Genomic DNA, 23,784 nt, shown 5'->3' with positions numbered 1-23,784 from the left:
TGGCGGCACGCAGAGACTGGAATGGCAGCTCGCTGGTGACGGCTTACCGTGAGGGACTGCAGCGAGAAGTAGCGTGCCATGACGAGGGGTTATCCTTGGATTAACTCATAACCCTCACCATCAAACTGGATAACCTGCTGAGAACCCGGCAGCCATGCAACCAAACCTTAGCGAACGTCATGCCTGGCTCACCGTTTCTCACAGGGGCCGCTGGGGCCGATCACTTGCCCATTCAACTCGGCATCACCAAGCTCTCTCCAGGGGAGAAAGCTAGGCATTTCCGGGAGAATCGCTGAGTTGAGTTGAGCTCAGTGCAAAGTATTGTTTGTCCCACTCTGCTTTCTTTACCGAGCGTTGTATTTGGTCCAGATCTTCTGTCTTCTGACCCTGACTCTGTTTGCCTGCCACCTGGATCCTTATTACCCTGTCTCTCTTCTGATTATCTTATGCCTGTTATCAACCCCTGCCTGCCTGGCCCTGATTTAGCTTTGTGGACTTTTAGCTGAGCTACTAAACCTTCTGCATTTGGATCCATCCGTCTGCCTGTTCTTGTGACACTAACATGGTTTGGAGTTAAAACTGCGTTCACACCAAAGGCGATTTTCAATATTAATATTAAGTCAGATGGCGCGATTCGAGCGACGGGCGCTGTGCGAAGTTCAGCAGCAGCGTGATTTGAGTGACGTCAACCAATCATGGACTCAACTTTGGGTATGTACATTTTCAGTGGGTAGAATACACATCATAAGTGGTGGATTGATCAGATAGTTCTCCTGGACTTCCATCCATTTTCTTAACTCACTGTAACACGTTCTTGTCTCATTTATGCTTATGTTCAATTCTTCAGCTGTTTCATCCTGTTAAGCCTTTTTATCTTTCTTTTTGCAGATCAGTGCAACGGAATATTCCAAATTTTACCTAATGGTATTTAGAGTATGTTCTAAACACAAAGGTAAGTGGCAGCAGTTATTAGAAATTCACTTCTGAGTTGCAGGCGGGACCACTGAGGTGGAGCAACCCCGCCCTCACTTCTCATCACCCATAACTGAGAACTCTGTGTTCATACACTCTCCCGCTACCTTACAGCTCTTCACACCTCCAACCTAAAATTACTGGCGTAACAAAAATGAAGAACAATATTGGAGTTATCCCATGAGACGTTCACTTTTGAGCCAGATGTCAGCTCAGACAAGGAAAACAAAGACTGGGATTTAGTCGTGTTTAATGATGTAAAGCAGGGAGCTTGTGGTCCACCTATCGTTTTTTCTACGTCACAAATACGATCTTTTTCAAATAGCATTATTTCGTCTGCTCTTGATTCACATGGTTTATATAAAGAAATTCTTAGAAATGCAATTTTGGGATTAATTTTCCTCATACATGTCTTCCATTATATGAATATTGCCGCAGGAACTTCTTAAAAACAACTAAAATACAATTTTCATCTGAGCGGGTCTTTAAATTTGCCTACTGAACTCAACATTACGTTTTCTGTTAGGACTCCAACTGTGAACTCCTGAGAGAGCCACAGCATCAGTTGGATGAACCTCACACTCCTGCTGCTTACTTTGGTCGCTTGTCTGTCTCCTGCAACACCCAGACTTAAATCTGTCCTACCTTTTTCTTCTTTTGCCATTGTACCCCCTGTTCCTTTTTCCTCCTGCAGCAAATACTATATTTTGTTAGTTGTGCATAAAAGCATCCATTTTGTGTTTTTTTCTTCCCATGTGGCTGGAAAATGTCAACTCTTTCCGCCTTCTTTTCCTTCTGATTTTTTTTTTCCAGTAAGCATTTTCTGGCACAACGTTACTCAGGTGATCATTCTTTTCTTGACAGCATTTCTAGTGGGAATATTTTCTGTCACTTTCCTCTCCTGCTTTGGCCATTTTTTGGTGTTTCTTTCTTCATTCATTTGGTTTTCTCTGTTCTATCATTATCCTCTGCTGTGAGTGGCAGCTCTTGTCTTATCAGGTTTTGTCAGCGGTTGGTTGAGGTCCAGTTGTTGGTGGGATGCACAAAGGTGGGCTGGTAGAATGCCAGCCTTGCCCTTCACAATGATATGGGAGGAGTGATGGATAGATGGAGAATGTTTCAGTGGATGCACTACATTAGAACAAATTTGTCCCCCTCTCTCTTTATGGATATTTATGAGCCCAACTATCCTCATTCACGTCAAAAAGAAAGCAACCTCTCAACTCTGAGGTATTGTTTGTTGGAACATTGCAGTTTAAAAAGGACAGTAGCAAAAATAGGTTTGCGAATTTGCATATGATTGAATAAAACTTTCAGACATCTCTACTTATTTCATCACCTAGTCAGTGATGAAATATATAGACTCTTTACATCACTTAACCATTGGTTAGGAATATGGTGCCCAGAAACCTGCGTTGGCTTGTAGACAATTGGGATGCGTTTTGGGGGTAGCCCGTTCGCATGCGGAGAGAAGGTATCCAACCCACATTGGTCAGGTGCTCTTCTTTCTAGCAACATTTCTGCTGGCCTTAGTCGGGCAACCTGACAGCCCAAAGATGGAACCCAGGCACAGAGCAACAGCTTAAAACTCTCCTCTGAGCCTCCCCATGAAGGGATAGTTGAGCAGTTTATAGCTTTTTTATGTGCTGAAAGGCAAGTAAAGGGAGTGAGTTACAGAAACCTAAAAGTAATTGATACTTTTACTCTTAACAACAACAAGCACAATTATGATTTAATAACATGTGGTTTATTAACCCTTGTGCTATCCTAGGCACTTTAACAATGGGAGTTGGGTCATCTAGACCCACTAGACAGTGGGCTGAACCTTTTTTCTTCAATGATTTGTGATCTTCACTGGTGTCCATGGATTACTCAAAATCTTTCCACCTTTATCCACCTTTGTCCTGGTAGGGAGAACATGTCAATATAAGGGTGGAGTTATCTAAGATAGCACAAGGGTTAAACACAAGATCAATTTCCTCAAAGTCTCTTTTTGTCAATGATTTCATTAATGATAACAAACTTAGTCTACTAGTCTTAACAGAAACTTGGCTCCAACAGGATGACTATGTTAGACTGAATGAAGCAAACCCCACACGCAAACTTATGACAACTATCAGAAAAGGATTTCTAATTACCTTCCAGTTTACATTAGAACATGCTACTGCCCCAGTGAATAAAAAAAGCTTAAAGAACCTTGTCTGACCGTTCTGTGTCTGAGTTTAAACTCGTAGTTCAACCAATACTTAGTAACTTGCAAAGCAAATACTCTAGGACCAGCTCCCATAGCTTCAGTCCTAGTAAAAACGACCAGTTTGTTAATGATGCCCTCAGGAGTACACTCGATGTTGTTGCCCCCCTGAAACCTAAGCTTGTTAGACGAAACCGAGTAGCACCGTGGTTTAACACGTTGTCATACACAAGTAACCTGTAACTGCTCAGAGCAGTCTCTGGGTACCTGAAAATATAGCCTCTTAAATTATAAAAAGGCTTTGCATAGAGCCAGAACCCAGTGCTATTCAACCATATCCGAGTGTGGAAATAATCCAAGATTTATTTTTAGAGCAATAGCTAGACTAACCAGCAGTCAGAGCACGCAATAAATTCTTTGATAGAAAAATCTCAAATATTAGACATACGTTGAATCAAGTTATTTCAATGGTAAATCTCTGTAACATTAGGCTGCTTCACTGCCATGGATCAAGCAGAAATAGCAACATTCAAGTACTGAACAATAAGGCACATTAAGCAAGACAGAAGAATCAGAGATAAATCCGTCAGTCAAACTTTGTTAACTGCTTTCACAGTAACTCTAGAACTTGTTTGTAACACGCTACACGTTAGCCACGTTAGAAGTGTTAGCCACATTAGAAGCACTTGCGTTTTCCCAATACCTGTAACTTCCAACCTTGTTTGCAAAATGTAAAAAAAAACAGACAGCAAAAGGGAAGGATACCAGCTAGCAGGACTGGTTAGTTTTATTTTTTGTATCCTTTTTTCCTCTCCTGTTCAGACCTCACCAAAAGCATTGGTGGCCACAAACTGGTAGCTGGTGTAACTCTAGGATGTTTCGAGTGGTGAAATCACTAGCGGAAGCGGGAAGTCCCCAGAGTTCTAGCCACAATACAACTCCCAGCAACCCCCCAGCGCACATTTCCCGGATACCGCACACCTGACTTTCATTCATTCAATTAACCACAGGGTACTTAAGCACTGCACTGAGTCAAGCTCAGTGCGAGGTATTGTTTGTGCCACTCTGCCTTCTTTGCCGAGTGTTGTATTGGGACCTGATCTTCTGTTTCCTTACCCTGCATCTGACTCTGTTTGCCTGCCGTCTGCCCGCCGATTGCTGCATTTGGATCCAGCCGTCTGCCTGTTCATGTGACACAACAGTCACAAGTGACTGTAACAGAATAATATTATGGTGGTGAAAAAGGTAATTGATTTCATCGTTGACCCTTCTAGTCTATATTGGCAATTTATCATTTCAAACAGGAACATTTCCACAGAAAATGAAAAAGTAATTCTATTAAACAAATCAGGGGACAAACATCAACTAACAAATTACAGAGAAGTGTTTACTCTGCCAATTTTCAAAAATACTCAAAAAAGTATTACTCTCAAGGCTGGAAAAACTAAACTACAATGATCAATTTGGTTTCAGGAAAAATAGATCAGCATCTGAGGCGATTACGCAATTAACTGAAGAAATTATAAATGCCGCTGATAATAAGGAGTTCACAGTAGGAGTGTTCATTGATCTGAAAAAGCCTTTTGACACTATTAATCAATACATCTTAGTAAATACATTGGAAAGATATAGAATATGAAGACGGGCATTAAATTAGTTGCATTAAAAACATGCAGCAGTGTTTATAACTGGAAAACTATAAATCATTCCTAATTTTAGGCTAGCTCTATATGCCTTTTTTGTCTTTATACATGTCATTCATCATGAGAAAAATGTTACAACAACACATTAAAATCCCTACATCCTAATTATCATCAAAGTGGGGCTTTAACAGCTTTTTTATTTGTATTTTTTTTGCCAATTTTACTTATCTGCAATGATTGCAGAATTACTGCAGGGGTCACTAAAGATGGAGCAACACTGTGTCAATACAGTTTGGGTAATGGCTTGAGGCATCATCATCCCATCACTACTACTTGGAATCACTACCATTTAGAAGAAACAGGCACTTGACTAGCGATTTTGTGGAATCATGGGTCTAATTCAGGGTTGCCCACAGATATAGATAGATAGATAGATAGATAGATAGATAGATAGATAGATAGATAGATAGATAGATAGATAGATAGATAGATAGATAGATAGATAGATAGATAGATAGATAGATAGATAGATAGATAGATAGATAGATAGATAGATAGATAGATAGATAGATAGATAGATTTTTGAGACTAAAATACTGTTTAATAAACATAGTATTATGAACTATTACATTTTTAATAATAATTAAAAATAATAATAATAATAATAATAATAATAATAATAATAATGATAATTAAAGCTACAAGTAGCATTTAGCGGGCCCGAGCACGTGCCACCGCCTGGCACGAGCGACCGCCCCGTGAGCAACGCCCTGCTCGAGCCATTCTCGTCGTTTTTTCTTGTCCATTCTGGAGCTCCAAGCTAATGTTAATATGACAGCAGCTTGTGGGGGGGGGGGGGGGACTATAATCTGTTGCCTTAAAGGACAAAGACTTTTGCATATAGCATGAAAAAAATTCTTAAATCTAAGCCTCGTTTAGACCTGCTCATTTTCTCATCAAGTAGAAGAAGGTTTTTATCAGATTAAGAAACAAGCAATGATGATAATTGCTATCACTGTTCCTAAGAATGAGAACAATAGAACTCATTCAATTTCCACTACAATGTCTAGATGAGTGTCAGCTATGTCTGATAACTTGGCCAATTAGCTGGACCGGGATCTTACAAAGTGCAGGTGGTTTAACGTCCAGTGTGATGAGTCTGTGGACGGCAACAGTTCAGCATAGCTTTTGGTTTCCACAAGAGAAGAATTCCTGACACATCTGCCCTAACAGACAACTACAAGAGGAGTTGAAATGTATAACACGGTGAAGGAGTTTTTGTGCAGAAAAAGGTACCATTAGAAAAGCTGGTAGCCATACCTGCAGACGGGGCTCCTGCTATGATTGACCGACAAACATGTTTCATCACTCACTGTAAAGCTGACCAAGACTTTCCAAAATGTCTGCATTACTGCTGCTTCTTTCACCAGTAGGCCTTATGTGCAGAAGTGATTGGCTCTGGACATATATTGACTCCTATTGTGAAAATCATAAAAAACCTCAGCTGCAAAGCAAAACAGAACAGGATTTTTAAGGTGCTATTGGTGGAGATATCTGCTGAATATGGTGAATCTGAACTTGTATTCTTGACTGACATTACTGGAAAACTAAACCACTTGATCTGCGAGCTGCAAGACATTGGTAAAACTATATTTTTTTATTGACCAGCCTGCCTGAGCCAGTGTTTTTCTTGTGGGGATCTTTTCTGCCAGGGCTTGCCAGCTTGGTCAGTGGATGTTGCTGCAGTTGTCTCCCTTGCTGGGACAGCTGGAGTTAAACACAGCAGCCTCACGGCTGTGAAGTGGACCCCGTTGCTGTCCCAGTCTGGATGGGCACTGTGGTGATGTTCCAATGTTCAGGCTGGCTCCTGGTATGAAGAGATTCCCAAGTACCATTTCCTAACCGCAGAGCCAAGGATGTGTTTACATGTTTAGGTCAAAAATGTGATGAACAGCTTCATGTTGTCTATTGATGTAAGTTTAAACCTAAACATGTTTCCCTGTTACTAATCCAGTTGATATGGTTCTCCATCTGTGTCTAGGTGATAGAAAAGCATTTTTTTATATTTAGAGCTCCAAGCAAACAAACAGTTGTCTATATAAGAGCTTTTACAATTGTGGACTTTTAGCAGGTCTCTGAATACATGTGACCAATGTATGGTGGATTTTCACAGACTTTGTGTAAAACTGAAGGTGACAGAGACTTTGGAGAAGTGGCTACATTGCTCTGGACTTCTTTGTTTCATCCACAGAAGAGTAAAATATGTGATTGATTTTGAAAAGCTGCTGAAAAATGTATCTTTTTAAAATTGCAATTTCTAATTTGGGTTTTACATTTTGTGTTCCATTTTTTGTGATTGTATTAGAAAGATTTGTTATTTATTTGGTGTTTAAAGGTGGTACATAATGTATATACACAATCTTCTTAGAGACATTTGCTATATGTTGTGTTTGTTGTCGTTGTAGTTTAATTTCTTTGGATGTATTGAAAGGAAATGAAAAGAAGTTGCAGCATTGATTAAAAAAGCATAAAAGAGACATTTACTGTCTGATGTTACATCTGTAGGAGTGTACTGAGACTGGGTTTTGTTTTGGAGCACATTCATATATTTTGTTTGTAAAAAAAAAAAAAAGATAAAATATAAAGTTAATTGTATTTTGGATGAATAAAAAAGCAATGATTAGTGCTAAGGATGTATAAAAGACAAACAAAACAAAGGAAATTGCTGTATTTTAGTGTTGAACTAGGCTTTCTAACTGTTCTACTTTCTGTCTGCCACTCCTGGCTAATTTACATGTGAGCACACAGCCGGGGGGGGGGGGGGGGGGGGGGGGGGCTAACTCCACTCCTGCAGCAGGGGAGACTGATGAAAAGCTTGAGGATGTAAGATTGAATAAATAAAATCCTAGAGTTGACCAGTTCATTTTATAAATGTAAATATTTTTTATTTTGGTGCTGATAAACTAAACAGATGTTATGATAAAAATATTTGCTTGAGTCAAAATGTCCAAAAATTTGCTTTCAGCACAATAGGGTGATTAAGGTGGTTAAATGTTTCTCGTACGTATAGTGCTGCTTTTCAAACGTGGAGCTTTGTAAGACGCATCTAATTCTGAAATCTCAGCTTCCTGAGACAAACGGCTGATTTCCTATGAAGCTTGATTATATGATCATGCTTCATGATCATTTATGAACATATATAGCTCGTCCAAAATTGTCATATCCATGGGTTCAGAATGGAAGTTTCATCAAATCTATTTAATTTCAGTGAGATCAGACAAAGAATGTGAACGTGAGAGCAACATTTGTGCACGGCGAGATACCCAACTTCGCCGCTCTGTCACGACCACACCCCCGCGTTGAAAGATTTGTTTTTCATCAGAGTAAACTTCAATGGTTTTTCAACAGGTGGACGTCATTTTGAGGTGTGTTTGCTCATCCTACTTGGAGCAGTGATGCTCCAAGTAAAACATGTCATTTCCTGTTGCCAACAGGTGGCGCTACACCTGTTTCGGATTTTTCCACTGCAGATGTGTTCAAAGTCAGACTACAATCATGCACAACAAATTTGGATCAGATTAGATTATTTATGGCTGAGTAATGGCCATTTTTCTTTTCATGGCGTGATTTCGAAACGACCTCAAATTTTGACGCGCCGCCACGGTCACAAACAACCGTAAAAACTTAAAAGCTTCGCAATTTAAGATCGGACATGTGTTTAGTTTACAAAACCAAAGTTTGGAGTCATTGTTCAAAAATCTCTAGGAGGAGTTCGTTCTAGAACGAGGCCTGCAAAGGACCAAAATAGAGCAAAACTGACATATTGACATCAATATAGCAGACTTCCTGTGCGACTGACAGCTTGGTCCCAAGAGACTTTTTTGTAGGTTTCCATCTGATGAACATGTCCTGTAAATATCAAGCTTGTATGTTAAAGAACATGGCGGGGCTCTCAAAAACAAACATGGTAGGTGGCGCTATTGAGCCGTTTTTTGTTCACCCATGCAAGTGCTGTGTATCTAAGTTGGAGATATGTAAGAGGCCTCTCATTCTGAAATCTCAGCCTCGTCAGAAAAACGGCTGATTTTTTATGAATTTTTAATTATCTGACTGCAACGCAATCAACCACTTCCTGTTTGGTGGTGGCTTGCGCAGGCACCGTCAGGTGTACACCCATGAAACTTTAGACGATGAGAGAAGACCCTTATGAGTATCTCCTGTTGTAATTTTATGAATGTCGGACAAAGCACAGAGAAAAGATAGGTCAGAATGTGACATAAAATGTATTTGTCAATATCTAGGTGGCGCTATGGAGCTCGTCCAAGATTGTCATATCCATGGGTTCAGAATGGAAGCCTCATCACCTCTATTGAATTTCAGTGAGATTGGACAAGGAATGTGCACGTGAGAGCAACTTTTGTGTGCATGGCGAGACGCCCAACTTCGCCGCTCTGTCACGACCACACCCCCGCATTGAAAGTTATGGCTTTTTATCAGAGTAAACATCAATGGCTTTTCAACAGGTGGACATCATTTTGAGGTGTGTCGGCTCATCCTACTTGGAGCAGTGATGCTCCAAGTAAAACATGTCATTTCCTTTTACCAGCAGGTGGCGCTACACCTATTCCAGATTCTTCCACTGCAGATGTGTTCAAAGTCAGACTACAATCATGCATATCAACTTTGGATAATATTGGATTTTGCATGGCTGAGTAATGGCCATTTTTCTTTTCATGGCGTGTTTTCAAAATGACCTCCATTTTCGACGCGCCGCCACGGTCACAAACAACCTTAAAAACGTAAAAGCTTCGCAATTTAACATCGGACATGTGTTAAATTTACAAAACCAAAGTTTGGAGTCATTATTCACAAATCTCTAGGAGGAGTTCGCTCTAGAGTGAGGCCTGCAAATGTCCAAAATGAAGCAAAAATGACATATTGACCTCAATATATCAGACTTCCTGTGCGAGTGACAGGTGGGTCCTTACAGACTTTTTTGTAGGTCTCCATCTGAAGAACATGCCCTGTAAAAATCAAGCTTGTACGTTAAAGCGTATGCGGGGCGTCGGGACAAAAGTCACTGTAGGTGGCGCTATCGAGCCGTTTTTGTGCGCCCATGCCAATCTCCTATAAAATACGAAATTTTTCGCGACTCCTGATGTGTGTGCCAAATTTGGTGAGTTTTGGGGTATGTTAAAGGCCTCAAAAAGGCGACTCTTCCGGTAGAATAATAATAATAATAATAATTAAAGCTACAAGTAGCATTTAGCGGGCCCGAGCACGTGCGACCGCACGGCACGAGCGACCGCCCCGTGAGCAACGCCCTGCTCGAGCCATTCTCGTCGTTTTTTCTTGTCCATTCTGGAGCTCCAAGCTATTGTTAATACGACAGCAGCCTGGGGGGGGGGGGGGGGGGGGGGGGGGGGGGGGCTGTAATCTGTTGCCTTAAGGGACAAAGACTTTTGCATATAGCATGAAAAAAATTCAAGCAATGATGATAATTGCTATCACTGTCCCTAAGGATGAGAACAATAGAACTCATTCAATTTCCACTACAATGTCTAGATGAGTGTCAGCTATGTCTGATAACTTGGCCAATTAGCTGGACCGGGATCTTGCAAAGTGCAGGTGGTTAACGTCCAGTGTGATGAGTCTGTGGACGGCAACAGTACAGCATAGCTTTTGGTTTCCACAAGAGAAGAACTCCTGACACATCTGCCCTAACAGACAACTACAAGAGGAGTTGAAATGTATAACACGGTGAAGGAGTTTTTGTGCAGAAAAAGGTACAATTAGAAAAGCTGGTAGCAGTGACTGCAGATGGGACTCCTGCTATGATCAATAGACAAACAGGTTTCATCACTCACTGTAAAGCTGACCCAGACTTTCCAAAATGTCTGCATTACTGTTGCGTCATTCACCAGCAGGCCTTATGTGCAGAAGTGATTGGCTCTGGACATATAATGACTCTTATTCTGAAAATCGTAAACAACCTCAGCTGCAAAGCAAAACAGCACAGGATTTTTAAGGTGCTATTGGAGGAGATGTCTGTTGAATATGGTGAATATGAACATTGTGAATCTGAACTTGCATTCTTGACTGACATTACTGGAAAACTAAACCACTTGATCTGCGAGCTGCAAGACAATGGCAAAACTATTTTTTTTTTGACCAGCCTGCCTTAGCCAGTGTTTTTCTTGTGGGGATCTTTTCTGCCAGGGCTTGTCAGCTTGGTCAGTGGATGTTGCTGCAGTTGTCTCCCTTGCTGGGACAGCTGGAGTTAAACACAGCAGCTCACGGCTCTGAAGTGGACCCCGTTGCTGTCCCAGTCTGGATGGGCACTGTGGCGATGTTCCAATGGCCAGGCTGGCTCCTGGTATAAAGAGATTCCCAAATACCATTTCCTAACCGCAGAGCCAAGGATGTGTTTACATGTTTAGGTCAAAAATGTGATGGACAGCTTCATGTTGTCTAAACATGCCACCCTGTTATTAATCCAGTTGATATGGTTCTCCATCTGTGTCTAGGTGATAGAAAAGCATTTTTTTTATATTTAGAGCTCTAAGCAAACAAACAGTTGTCTATATAAAAGAGCTTTTACAATTGTGCACTTTTAGCAGGTCTCTGAGTTCATGTGACCAATGTATGGTGGATTTTCACAGACCTTGTTTAAAACTGAAGGTGAGAGAGACTTAGAGAAATGGCTTCATTGTTCTGGAGTACTTTGTTTCATCCACAGAAGAGTAGAATTGGTGATTGATTTTGAAAAGCTGCTGAAAAAAGTATCTTTTTCAAATTGCAATTTCTAACTTGGGTTTTACATTTTGTGTTCCATTTTTTGTGCTTTAATTGGGAAGCATTTGTTATTTGTTTGGTGTTTTTAAGGTTCTGCAAATATACACATCATTTTTTAGAGACATTTGTTATCAGTTGTGTTTGTTGATTTGTAGTTTAATTTCATTGGATGTATAGATGTCGTGTGGGGGGGAGGCTCGAGAGCAGGTAGGACCCAGGCGCAGAGACGGGTGGCAAACGGGTTCAGGGCAAGTGGGTTTATTTAACTAACAAAAAGTGCTGCAGAGCAGGATGACAAAACTAAAAACAAAAACTTACTGTGGCATGGCAAGGGACATGGACGCCAGACAAGAAGACGTGATCAACATGAGCAGAAGTTAATGGACCAGCACAGGAGGAAGGCAGAGACAAGACTTATATACAGACAGGGCAGACAAGACACAGGTGAACACGATTAGGGCAGATGGGGACCAAAGGAAGTAAAACTCAAGAAACATGACAAGACAGGAAACCTTTCAAAATAAAACAGGAAACAGAACCAAACAAGACAGAACAAGAACTAAAGCGAAAAAAAGACAACAAACTGAAACCATGACAATAGAAAGGAAAAGAAGTTCAAACATTGATTATAAAAAAGGATATAAGAGATAAAAAAAAAGAAAAAGGAAAAGAAAAAAGATAAAATATTGATTTAATTGCATTTTGAATGAATAAAAAACAATGATTAATAGAATCAGAAATCAGAAAAAGTTTTATTGCCAGGTTCAGTAGAGCGCACTTTACAAAACGAGGAATTTGACTTGGTGTATAGTGCAATTAAGAATAAGTTAAAAATTAAGTTAACAACAACAACACACTATATACAGTAGAGTAAGGTGAATTAAAGTGGGAGCACAGATGGGCTGGGATGGTGGGGCCTGTAAGTGGCACCGACAGTCCTTTGGTGGGCGGGGGGGGGGGGGGGGGGAGGGGGGGTCACCTGGGGGAGTTGGGGTACTGTTCAGCAGGCTGACTGCAGTGGGGAAGAAGCTGTTCTTGTGGCGCGAGGTCCTGGTCCTGATGGACCGGAGCCTCTTGCCAGAAGGGAGGGGCCGAAAGAGATTATGTCCTGGATGAGGTGGGTCGGCTACAATCCTGGCTGCCCGCCTCCAGGTCCTGGAGATGTGCAGCTCCTGGAGAGACGGGAGGTGGCAGCCGATCACCTTCTCTGCTGAGTGGATGACGCGTTGCAGCTTGGCCTTGTCTCTGGCCGTGGCTGCAGCGAACCAGACTGTGATGGAGGACGTGAGGGTGGATTCGATGATGGCGGTATAAAAGTCTACCAGCATCTTTTCAGGGAGGTGAAACTTCTTCAGCTGCCTCAGGAAGTACATCCTCTGCTGGACCTTCTTAGTGATGGAGCTGATGTTCTGCTCCCACTTGAGGTCCTGGCTGATGATGGTTCCCAGGAAGCAGAAGGACTCCACAGAGGTCACCGGGGAGTCACAGAGGATGACAGGGGGGAGGGGGGCTGGGGCCTTCCTGAAGTCCACTGTCATCTCCACTGTCTTCAGAGCATTAAGCTCCAGGTTGTTAGCGCTGCACTATGACACCAGCCTGGCTATTTCACTCCTGTAGGCCGACTCATCTCCGTCAGAGATGAGGCCGATGAGTGTGGTGTCGTCAGCAAACTTCAGGAGTTTGACAGACAGGTGACCAGCTGTGCAGCTGTTTGTGTACAGGGAGAGTAACAGGGGTGAAAGGACACAGCCCTGGGGGGATCCGGTGCTTGTGGTCCGAGTATCTGAGACGAGCTTCCCCAGCCTCACATACTGCTGTCTGTCCGTCAGGAAGTCTGTGATCCACCTGCAGGTGGAGTCAGGCACATTCATCTTGGAGAGTTTTTAATACTAAGTCTAGACAGATTTAACACAGGTTTTTGGATGAAAAAGGATTTTTTATAAATCATCTGTTACACTTTTAAGTCTGAAAAAAATATGGAAGGCAGCAAACACAGATCCCTACCGTTTTTAATTTTTTTGTGCTGATATTTGAAAGATAAGTTATGCAAAAAATAGGTGTTTGCAGTTTTGCCTAAAAAGACGTTTTCGGACCTTTTTGGATCAAATGTTGTCTAAAAGTTCACCTGTAACTTCAATCATTCTGAATTTTTTTAGGAAAACTAAACCACTTCAACTGTGATCTGCAAGGCAATGGTAAAACTATATTTTTTATGGAACAGCCTGCAGTGTTTCTTGTGGGGATCTTTTCTGCCAGGGCTTGCCGGCTTGGTCGGTGGTTGTTGCTGTTACCAATCCAGTTGATATGGTTCTCCATCTGTGTCTAAGTGATATAATCAGAATCAGAATCGTTTATTGTCATTGTACATGGGGATACAATGAAATTGCAGCAGCCTTGGAGTGAAGGAGTTACATAAAATAAAAATAAAAATAGAATAGAAAAAGAAATACTGTATTTACAACTCTTAACAAAAAATGAACAATATGGACAGAAACTGTTAAATATTAAATATTTGTGAATAAAATAGAATGGAATTACATGAGTTGCTGTGAGCACAGCTTAATAAATATCAAGTTATTGCACAGTGACCCGGTTAGACAGTCAGGATATTGCACGCATTGTAGTAAAATTAGAGTGAGGTGTGGTTGGTGGACGTATGTGCATTCCGTATGATAATTGCCTGTGGAAAAAAGCTGTTTCTTAGTCTGTTTGTCCTGGTTCTGATGGACCTGTACCTCCTTCCAGAGGGCAGCAGTTCAAACAGAGGGAAAACAGAATGGGTGGAGTTAGTGGTGATGCTAGTCACTCTGCTGAGGCAGCGAGACTGGTAAATGTCCTTCAGTGAGGGGAGGGGGCAGCCGATGATCCTCTGCGCTGTCTTTACCACTCTCTGGAGACTCTGCCGTTCTGCTTCAGTGCAGTGGGAAAACCACACTGTGAGGCCTTCCTGATGACAGTCATGGTGTTGTTAGACCATGTGAGGTCAGCAGAGATGGTGGTGCCCAGGAGGGTGAAGCTGTGGACCCTCTCCACACAGTTTCCATCGATGTAGAGTGGGGGTGGATCTGTTCTGTTTTTTCTGAAGTCCAGGATGATCTCCTTGGTCTTGGTGGTGTTCAGGATGAGGTTATTAGCCTGACACCACCTTGAGAGTTTCAGGACTTCGTCTCTGTAGGCCGTCTCGTCGTCCCCAGAGATCAGCCCCACCACAGTAGTGTCGTCTGCAAACTTCACCACGGTGTTGCTGGTGTGGGCTGGTCTGCAGTCTGCTGTGTACAGTGTATACAGCAGAGGACTCAGCACACATCCCTGTGTGGAGCCTGTGCTCAGCGTCCGGGTGGAGGAGAGGTGGGGGTCAAGTTTGACTGTCTGTGGTCTGTTTGTCAGGAAGTCCTTGATCCACGAGCAGGTGAGTGGGTGGAGTCCTAGTTCAGACAGTTTGTTGACCAGAATGTCAGGAATGATTGTGTTAAAGGCTGAGCTATAGTCCACAAAGAGCATCCTGGCGTAGGTGTCTCTGTGTTCCAGGTGGCTCAGCGCAGTGTGGAGGGTGATGGAAATGGCATCATCCGTTGATCTGTTTGCTTTGTAAGCAAACTGGTGGGGGACGAAGATTGGAGGGAGGGAGTCTTTGATGTGTCCCAGGAGCAGCCGCTCCAGACACTTTGTGATGACAGCAGTGAGTGCAACTGGGCGGAAGTCCGTGAGGAAGGCTGTGGATGAGGACTTTTTGGGTATCGGGATGATAGTGGATGACTTCAGGCAAGCAGGGATGAAAGCCTGAGCTAGCGACAGGTTGAAGATTTTTGTGAAGACCTGGGAGAGTTGATCGGCGCAGGCCCGCAGAACCTTTCCGGGAACTCCATCAGGTCCCGCCGCTTTCCTGGGGTTTACCCTGCTGAACATCCGTGCCATCCGTGCCACGTCCATAAAGGCATTGTTTTTATATTTAGAGCTCTAAGCAACCAAACAGTTGTCTATATAAAAGAGCTTTTACAATTGTGCACTTTTAGCAGGCTGAAAAAATTATCTTTTTAAAATTGCCATTTCAAATTTGGGTTTTAAATTTTGTGTTCCATTTTTCTGTGCTTGTATTGGAAGGATTTGTTATTATTTTGTTTAAAAGTGCTACATATTGTATATACACATAATTTATTTAGAGAAATTTGCTATACGTTGTGTTTTTTGGTTTTGTAGTTTAATTTCATTGGATTTATATTAAGGAAAAGAAGTTGCAGCATTGATTAAAAAAGGATAAAAGAGACATTTACTGTCTAAGTCTTATGTTACATCTGTAGAACTGTACTGAGAGTTGGGTTTTGTTTTGGAGCACATTCATATGTTTTGTTTGTAAAAAAAAAAGATAAAATATTAGGTTAATTGCATTTTACATGACTAGAAAAGCAATGATTATTCATAAAAATCTATGAAAGACATACAAAACAAATGAAAAAGCAGTCTGCCCTCCCTCTTGTGTCTAAACTCTTGTCACCTCACTTCTGGGTTAGTTAGCATATAAACAGGCAGCTGGTGTGTGTGTGTGTGTGTGGGGGGGGGGGGGGGGGGGTGAAATTTGACTCCAGCAACAGGGATGATTGAGGAGCAGGCTGCAGCATGAGGAAAAGACTTAAGCATGTAAGAGGAAATGACATCCTACAGTTGACCAGTTCATTTTATATCTGTAAAGAATATTCAAGAAGCATTTAGACATGTTCAGTTATATGCGTGTGAAACTTGGTGTGGATATTTGAAGCATAAGTAATTTTAAAACACACTTGTTTGGAGTCCAGACGGAAAAAGCACAGGTTTTGGGATGAATCAGGATTTTTTTAAAATCATCTGTTTCACCTGGACTTCTGAAAAAAATATGGAAGGCAGCAAACACAGATCCCTACATTTAAAAAAATAAATGGTGTTGATATATGATGATTAAGTTATGAAAAAAAATAGGTGTTTGTAGTTTTGCCTAAAAAGACGTTTTCGGACCTTTTTGGATGTAATGCTCTCTAAGATGTCACCTGTAACTTCAATCATTCTGAATTTTTTTAGGAAGCAGTAGCACATAAATGCCTATGAAAGTTGAATTCTTGGTGCTGATAACCTAAACAGAATTTATGCTAAAAATCTTTGTTCAGTCCAAAATTTCATTAAAAAAATCAAGTGATGAAGTTTCTCGTAGACCCTATAGTGTTACATATCAAAGCTGGAGGTTATTAAAGGCATCTAATTCTGAAATCTCAGCTTCCTGAGACAAACGGCTGATTTATAATAAATTTCTATTATTTGGGTGCACATAATCGACCACTTCCTGTTACGCAGGCACCGTCAGGTGTACACCCATGAAACTTTACATGATGAGAGAGGACCCTTCTGAGTATCTCCAGTTTTAATTTCATGCACATCGGACAAAGCAAAGAGAAAATACAGGGCAGAATGTGCCCAATGCAATAACTAGGTGGCGCTATAGAGCTCGTCCAAGATTGTCATATCCATGGGTTCAGAATAGAAGCTTCATCATATCCATTGAATTTCAGTGAGATTGGACAAGGAATGTGCACGTGAGAGCAACTTTTGTGTGCATAGCGAGATGCCCAACTTTGCCGCTCTGTCACGACCACACCCCCGCATTGAAAGTTATGGTTTTTTGTCAGAGTAAACTTCAATGGCTTTTCAACAGGTGGACGTCATTTTCAGGTGTGTCGGCTCATCCTACTCGGAGTAGTGATGCTCCAAGTAAAACATGTCATTTCCTCTTGCCAGCAGGTGGCGCTACACTTTTTCCAGATTTTTTCACTGCAGATGTGTTCAGAGTCAGACTACAATCATGCACATCAATTTTGGATCAGATTGGATTATGCATGGCTGAGTAATGGCCATTTTTCTTTTCATGGCGTGTTTTCGAAACGACCTCCAATTTTGACGCGCCGCCATGGTCACAAACATCCATAAAAACTTAAAAGCTTTGCAATTTAACATCGGACATGTGTCTAGTTTACAAAACCAAAGTTTGGAGTCATTACTCTCAAATCTCTAGGAGGAGTTCGTTCTAGAGCGAGGCCTGCGAATGACCAAAATACAGCAAAAATGACATATTGTCATCAAAATATCAGACTTCCTGTGCGACTGACAGCTTGGTCCCAAGAGACTTTTTTGTAGGTTTCTATCCGATGAACATGCCCTGTTAAAATCAGGTTTGTACTATAAAGCATATGGAGGTGCTCGCGAAAACAAATTTTGCAGGTGGCGCTATCGAGCCATTTTTGTTTACCTATGCCGTTCTCCTATAAAATATGAAATTTTTCGCGACTCCTGATGTGTATACAAAATTTGGTGAGTTTTGGGGTATGTTAAAGGCCTCAAAAAGGCGACTCTTCCGTCGGAAGAAAAAGAATAATAATAATAATTAAAGCTACAAGTAGCATTTAGCGGGCCCGAGCACGTGCGACCGCCTGGCACGAGCGACCGCCCCGTGAGCAACGCCCTGCTCGAGCCATTCTCGTCGTTTTTTCTTGTCCATTCTGGAGCTCCAAGCTATTGTTAATACGACAGCAGCCTGGGGGGGGGGGGGGGGGGGGGGCTGTAATCTGTTGCCTTAAGGGACAAAGACTTTTGCATATAGCATGAAAAAAATTCAAGCAATGATGATAATTGCTATCACTGTCCCTAAGGATGAGAACAATAGAACTCATTCAATTTCCACTACAATGTCTAGATGAGTGTCAGCTATGTCTGATAACTTGGCCAATTAGCTGGACCGGGATCTTGCAAAGTGCAGGTGGTTAACGTCCAGTGTGATGAGTCTGTGGACGGCAACAGTACAGCATAGCTTTTGGTTTCCACAAGAGAAGAACTCCTGACACATCTGCCCTAACAGACAACTACAAGAGGAGTTGAAATGTATAACACGGTGAAGGAGTTTTTGTGCAGAAAAAGGTACAATTAGAAAAGCTGGTAGCAGTGACTGCAGATGGGACTCCTGCTATGATCAATAGACAAACAGGTTTCATCACTCACTGTAAAGCTGACCCAGACTTTCCAAAATGTCTGCATTACTGCTGCGTCATTCACCAGCAGGCCTTATGTGCAGAAGTGATTGGCTCTGGACATATAATGACTCTTATTCTGAAAATCGTAAACAACCTCAGCTGCAAAGCAAAACAGCACAGGATTTTTAAGGTGCTATTGGAGGAGATGTCTGTTGAATATGGTGAATATGAACATTGTGAATCTGAACTTGCATTCTTGACTGACATTACTGGAAAACTAAACCACTTGATCTGCGAGCTGCAAGACAATGGCAAAACTATTTTTTTTTGACCAGCCTGCCTGAGCCAGTGTTTTTCTTGTGGGGATCTTTTCTGCCAGGGCTTGTCAGCTTGGTCAGTGGATGTTGCTGCAGTTGTCTACCTTGCTGGGACAGCTGGAGTTAAACACAGCAGCTCACGGCTCTGAAGTGGACCCCGTTGCTGTCCCAGTCTGGATGGGCACTGTGGCGATGTTCCAATGGCCAGGCTGACTCCTGGTATAAAGAGATTCCCAAATACCATTTCCTAACCGCAGAGCCAAGGATGTGTTTACATGTTTAGGTCAAAAATGTGATGGACAGCTTCATGTTGTCTAAACATGCCACCCTGTTATTAATCCAGTTGATATGGTTCTCCATCTGTGTCTAGGTGATAGAAAAGCATTTTTTTTTTATATTTAGAGCTCTAAGCAAACAAACAGTTGTCTATATAAAAGAGCTTTTACAATTGTGCACTTTTAGCAGGTCTCTGAGTTCATGTGACCAATGTATGGTGGATTTTCACAGACCTTGTTTAAAACTGAAGGTGAGAGAGACTTAGAGAAATGGCTTCATTGTTCTGGAGTTCTTTGTTTCATCCACAGAAGAGTAGAATTGGTGATTGATTTTGAAAAGCTGCTGAAAAAGTATCTTTATCAAATTGCAATTTCTAACTTGGGTTTTACATTTTGTGTTCCATTTTTTGTGCTTTATTTGGGAAGCATTTGTTATTTGTTTGGTGTTTTTAAGGTTCTGCAAATATACACATCATTTTTTAGAGACATTTGTTATCAGTTGTGTTTGTTGATTTGTAGTTTAATTTCATTGGATGTATAGATGTCGTGTGGGGGGGAGGCTCGAGAGCAGGTAGGACCCAGGCGCAGAGACGGGAGGCAAACGGGTTCAGGGCAAGTGGGTTTATTTAACTAACAAAAAGCGCTGCAGAGCAGGATGACAAAACTAAAAACAAAAACTTACTGTGGCATGGCAAGGGACATGGACGCCAGACAAGAAGACGTGATCAACATGAGCAGAAGTTAATGGACCAGCACAGGAGGAAGGCAGAGACAAGACTTATATACAGACAGGGCAGACAAGACACAGGTGAACACGATTAGGGCAGATGGGGACCAAAGGAAGTAAAACTCAAGAAACATGACAAGACAGGAAACCTTTCAAAATAAAACAGGAAACAGAACCAAACAAGACAGAACAAGAACTAAAGCGAAAAACAAGACAACAAACTGAAACCATGACAATAGAAAGGAAAAGAAGTTCAAACATTGATTATAAAAAAGGATATAAGAGATAAAAAAAAAAGAAAAAGGAAAAGAAAAAATATAAAATATTGATTTAATTGCATTTTGAATGAATAAAAAACAATTGTTACGCCCCCTTGTGGGTCTAGGGGTGCCAGGGGGGGCATAACATAAAAAGTAATGGTTTTGCTACCAAGTTGACTGCAACACAAAACACCAAACGAATGTCTCCATAAAATAACCAAATTTATTTACATATAAACAAACAATCCAACAATAACTAAAAGTGAAACTAAAAGGCTTCAGGGTGAACCCAGGCCAAAACAACAAACAAAACCCCAACTACCTGCAACATGTAATCTTACCTGCAACAAAAGAAAAGGGAAATAAAAGACAGAACGCTAACCTCCCTAACCTAACAAAACCAGGAGAAAACATGTACTAAACAAAATGGCGGTTCACCCCTACAGCTTCACTTAAACAAAATCATAAACCAAAGGACTAAACAGAGTGGGCACAGACAAAACTACAAACTACAAAGTGCAACACAAACTAAAACAAGTGGAGAAGACATAAACAAAATGGAGAACAAAACAAAATGGAGAAGAGGGCCAAGCTGCAGTGGAGGCTTTTGCTGCAAGGCACCCTTCTCACCGGCTGGAGGTCCAAGTGGTGGCTTTTAAAGGCTGCCTCCACCAGCTTGTCCAAATGGAGGCCACACCCTTGCCAGCACACCTGAAAATAATCACAGACATACAAACAAAGATCCACAAAAAACACAGAAGTCCCACTCTGATACAAATATAACACACAAAACACAGAACAAACAAACAAAACAAAATCAAATACAGCCCCAGCTGTAACACCCCCCTACCCAAGATAAAACTTCTTCAAAAAGAAGTTTTTACCCTAAGTGGAGCACACACAAAAAAAAAAAAAAAAAAAAAAAAAAAAAAAAAAAAAAAAAAAAAAGGGTGGCTCTCACAGCACACCACACAAACTCAGATGGCCTCAGAAGACGAAGCACACAAACACAGGACACCACACAAAGCTAACAGGCCACACAAAACGCATTACAGAAACTCAGGACGCGTACAAGATGCACCACACAAACTTAAGGCACTACACAAGACACACCACAGAAACTCGGGACGCGTACCCCTCTGGGCACGCGACCGTCAAACTCGGGGTGCGCGCCCCACAAGACACGCACCCGTCAACTCGGGACGCGTACCCCTCTGGGCACGCGACCGTCAAACTCGGGGTGCGCGCCCCGCAAGACACGCACCCGTCAACTCGGGGTGCGCGCCCCGCAAGACACGCACCCGTCAACTCGGGGTGCGCGCCCCGCAAGACACGCACCCGTCAACTCGGGGTGCGCGCCCCACAAGACACGCACCCGTCAACTCGGGGTGCGCGCCCCGCAAGACACGCACCCGTCAACTCGGGGTGCGCGCCCCGCAAGACACGCACCCGTCAACCCGGGGTGCGCGCCCCGCAAGACACGCACCCGTCAACTCGGGGTGCGCGCCCTGCAGAACACGCACCCGTCTACTCGGGGTGCGTGCCTCGCAAGACACGCACCCGTCTACTCGGGGTGCGCGCCCCGCAATTTGGGTATATTTTTATGGAGACATTCGTTTGTTACGCCCCCTTGTGTGTCTAGGGGTGCTAGGGGGGGCATAACATAAAAAAGTAAAGGTTTGACTAATAAATTAACTGTAACAAATACACCAAACGAATGTCTCCATAAAAATATAAGAATTATGTTACGCCCCCTTCTGTGTCTAGGGTTGACTGGTGGCATAACATAAAAAAAAGTAATGTTTTGGCTAAAAAAAATTGACTGCAACACAAAACACCAAACAAATGTCTCCATAAAAATATACCCACATTTATTTACAAATAAACAAACAATCCAACAATAACTAAAAGTGAAACTAAAAGGCTTCAGGGTGAACCCAGGCCACACAAAACGCATTACAGAAACTCAGGACGCGTACAAGATGCACCACACAAACTTAAGGCACTACACAAGACACACCACAGAAACTCGGGACGCGTACCCCTCTGGGCACGCGACCGTCAACTCGGGGTGCGCGCCCCGCAAGACACGCACCCGTCAACTCGGGGTGCGCGCCCCGCAAGACACGCACCCGTCAACTCGGGGTGCGCGCCCCGCAAGACACGCACCCGTCAACTCGGGGTGCGCGCCCCACAAGACACGCACCCGTCAACTCGGGACGCGTACCCCTCTGGGCACGCGACCGTCAAACTCGGGACGCGTACCCCTCTGGGCACGCGACCGTCAAACTCGGGACGCGTACCCCTCTGGGCACGCGACCGTCAAACTCGGGGTGCGCGCCCCGCAAGACACGCACCCGTCAACTCGGGGTGCGCGCCCCGCAAGACACGCACCCGTCAACTCGGGGTGCGCGCCCCACAAGACACGCACCCGTCAACTCGGGGTGCGCGCCCCACAAGACACACACCCGTCAACTCGGGGTGCGCGCCCCACAAGACACACACCCGTCAACTCGGGGTGCGCGCCCCGCAAGACACGCACCCGTCAACTCGGGGTGCGCGCCCCGCAAGACACGCACCCGTCAACTCGGGGTGCGCGCCCCGCAAGACACGCACCCGTCAACTCGGGGTGCACGCCCCGCAAGACACGCACCCGTCAACTCGGGGTGCGCGCCCCGCAGGACACGCACCCGTCAACTCTAGTCACCCAAACTTTTTATTGTTACGCCCCCTTGTGGGTCTAGGGGTGCCAGGGGGGGCATAACATAAAAAGTAATGGTTTTGCTACCAAGTTGACTGCAACACAAAACACCAAACGAATGTCTCCATAAAATAACCAAATTTATTTACATATAAACAAACAATCCAACAATAACTAAAAGTGAAACTAAAAGGCTTCAGGGTGAACCCAGGCCAAAACAACAAACAAAACCCCAACTACCTGCAACATGTAATCTTACCTGCAACAAAAGAAAAGGGAAATAAAAGACAGAACGCTAACCTCCCTAACCTAACAAAACCAGGAGAAAACATGTACTAAACAAAATGGCGGTTCACCCCTACAGCTTCACTTAAACAAAATCATAAACCAAAGGACTAAACAGAGTGGGCACAGACAAAACTACAAACTACAAAGTGCAACACAAACTAAAACAAGTGGAGAAGACATAAACAAAATGGAGAACAAAACAAAATGGAGAAGAGGGCCAAGCTGCAGTGGAGGCTTTTGCTGCAAGGCACCCTTCTCACCGGCTGGAGGTCCAAGTGGTGGCTTTTAAAGGCTGCCTCCACCAGCTTGTCCAAATGGAGGCCACACCCTTGCCAGCACACCTGAAAATAATCACAGACATACAAACAAAGATCCACAAAAAACACAGAAGTCCCACTCTGATACAAATATAACACACAAAACACAGAACAAACAAACAAAACAAAATCAAATACAGCCCCAGCTGTAACACAATGATTAATAGAATCAGAATCAGAATCAGAAATCAGAAAAAGTTTTATTGCCAGGTTCAGTAGAGCGCACTTTACAAAACGAGGAATTTGACTTGGTGTATAGTGCAATTAAGAATAAGTTAAAAATTAAGTTAACAACAACAACACACTATATAC

The 23,784-nt window shown here is 42.8% G+C and overlaps 1 long non-coding RNA gene across 1 annotated transcript in view; it reads right to left on the bottom strand.

Moving 5' to 3' along the window:
- LOC144994264 (uncharacterized) overlaps positions 1–21,114 on the bottom strand; it is an 83,556-nt gene extending 62,442 nt beyond the window's left edge. The window contains exon 1 of the long non-coding RNA XR_013657717.1: positions 21,069–21,114. This is a non-coding gene — a long non-coding RNA (uncharacterized LOC144994264). The remainder of the gene's footprint in view (positions 1–21,068) is intronic.
- Positions 21,115–23,784: the final 2,670 nt, after the last annotated feature.

The sequence above is a fragment of the Oryzias latipes genome, chromosome 8 (assembly GCF_053564925.1).
Source record: "Oryzias latipes strain Hd-rR chromosome 8, Olatipes_Hd-rR_3.1".
Taxonomy (NCBI): domain Eukaryota; kingdom Metazoa; phylum Chordata; class Actinopteri; order Beloniformes; family Adrianichthyidae; genus Oryzias; species Oryzias latipes.
Note: the sequence above shows the minus strand (reverse complement) of the source record. Positions and strands in the feature narration are given on the sequence as shown.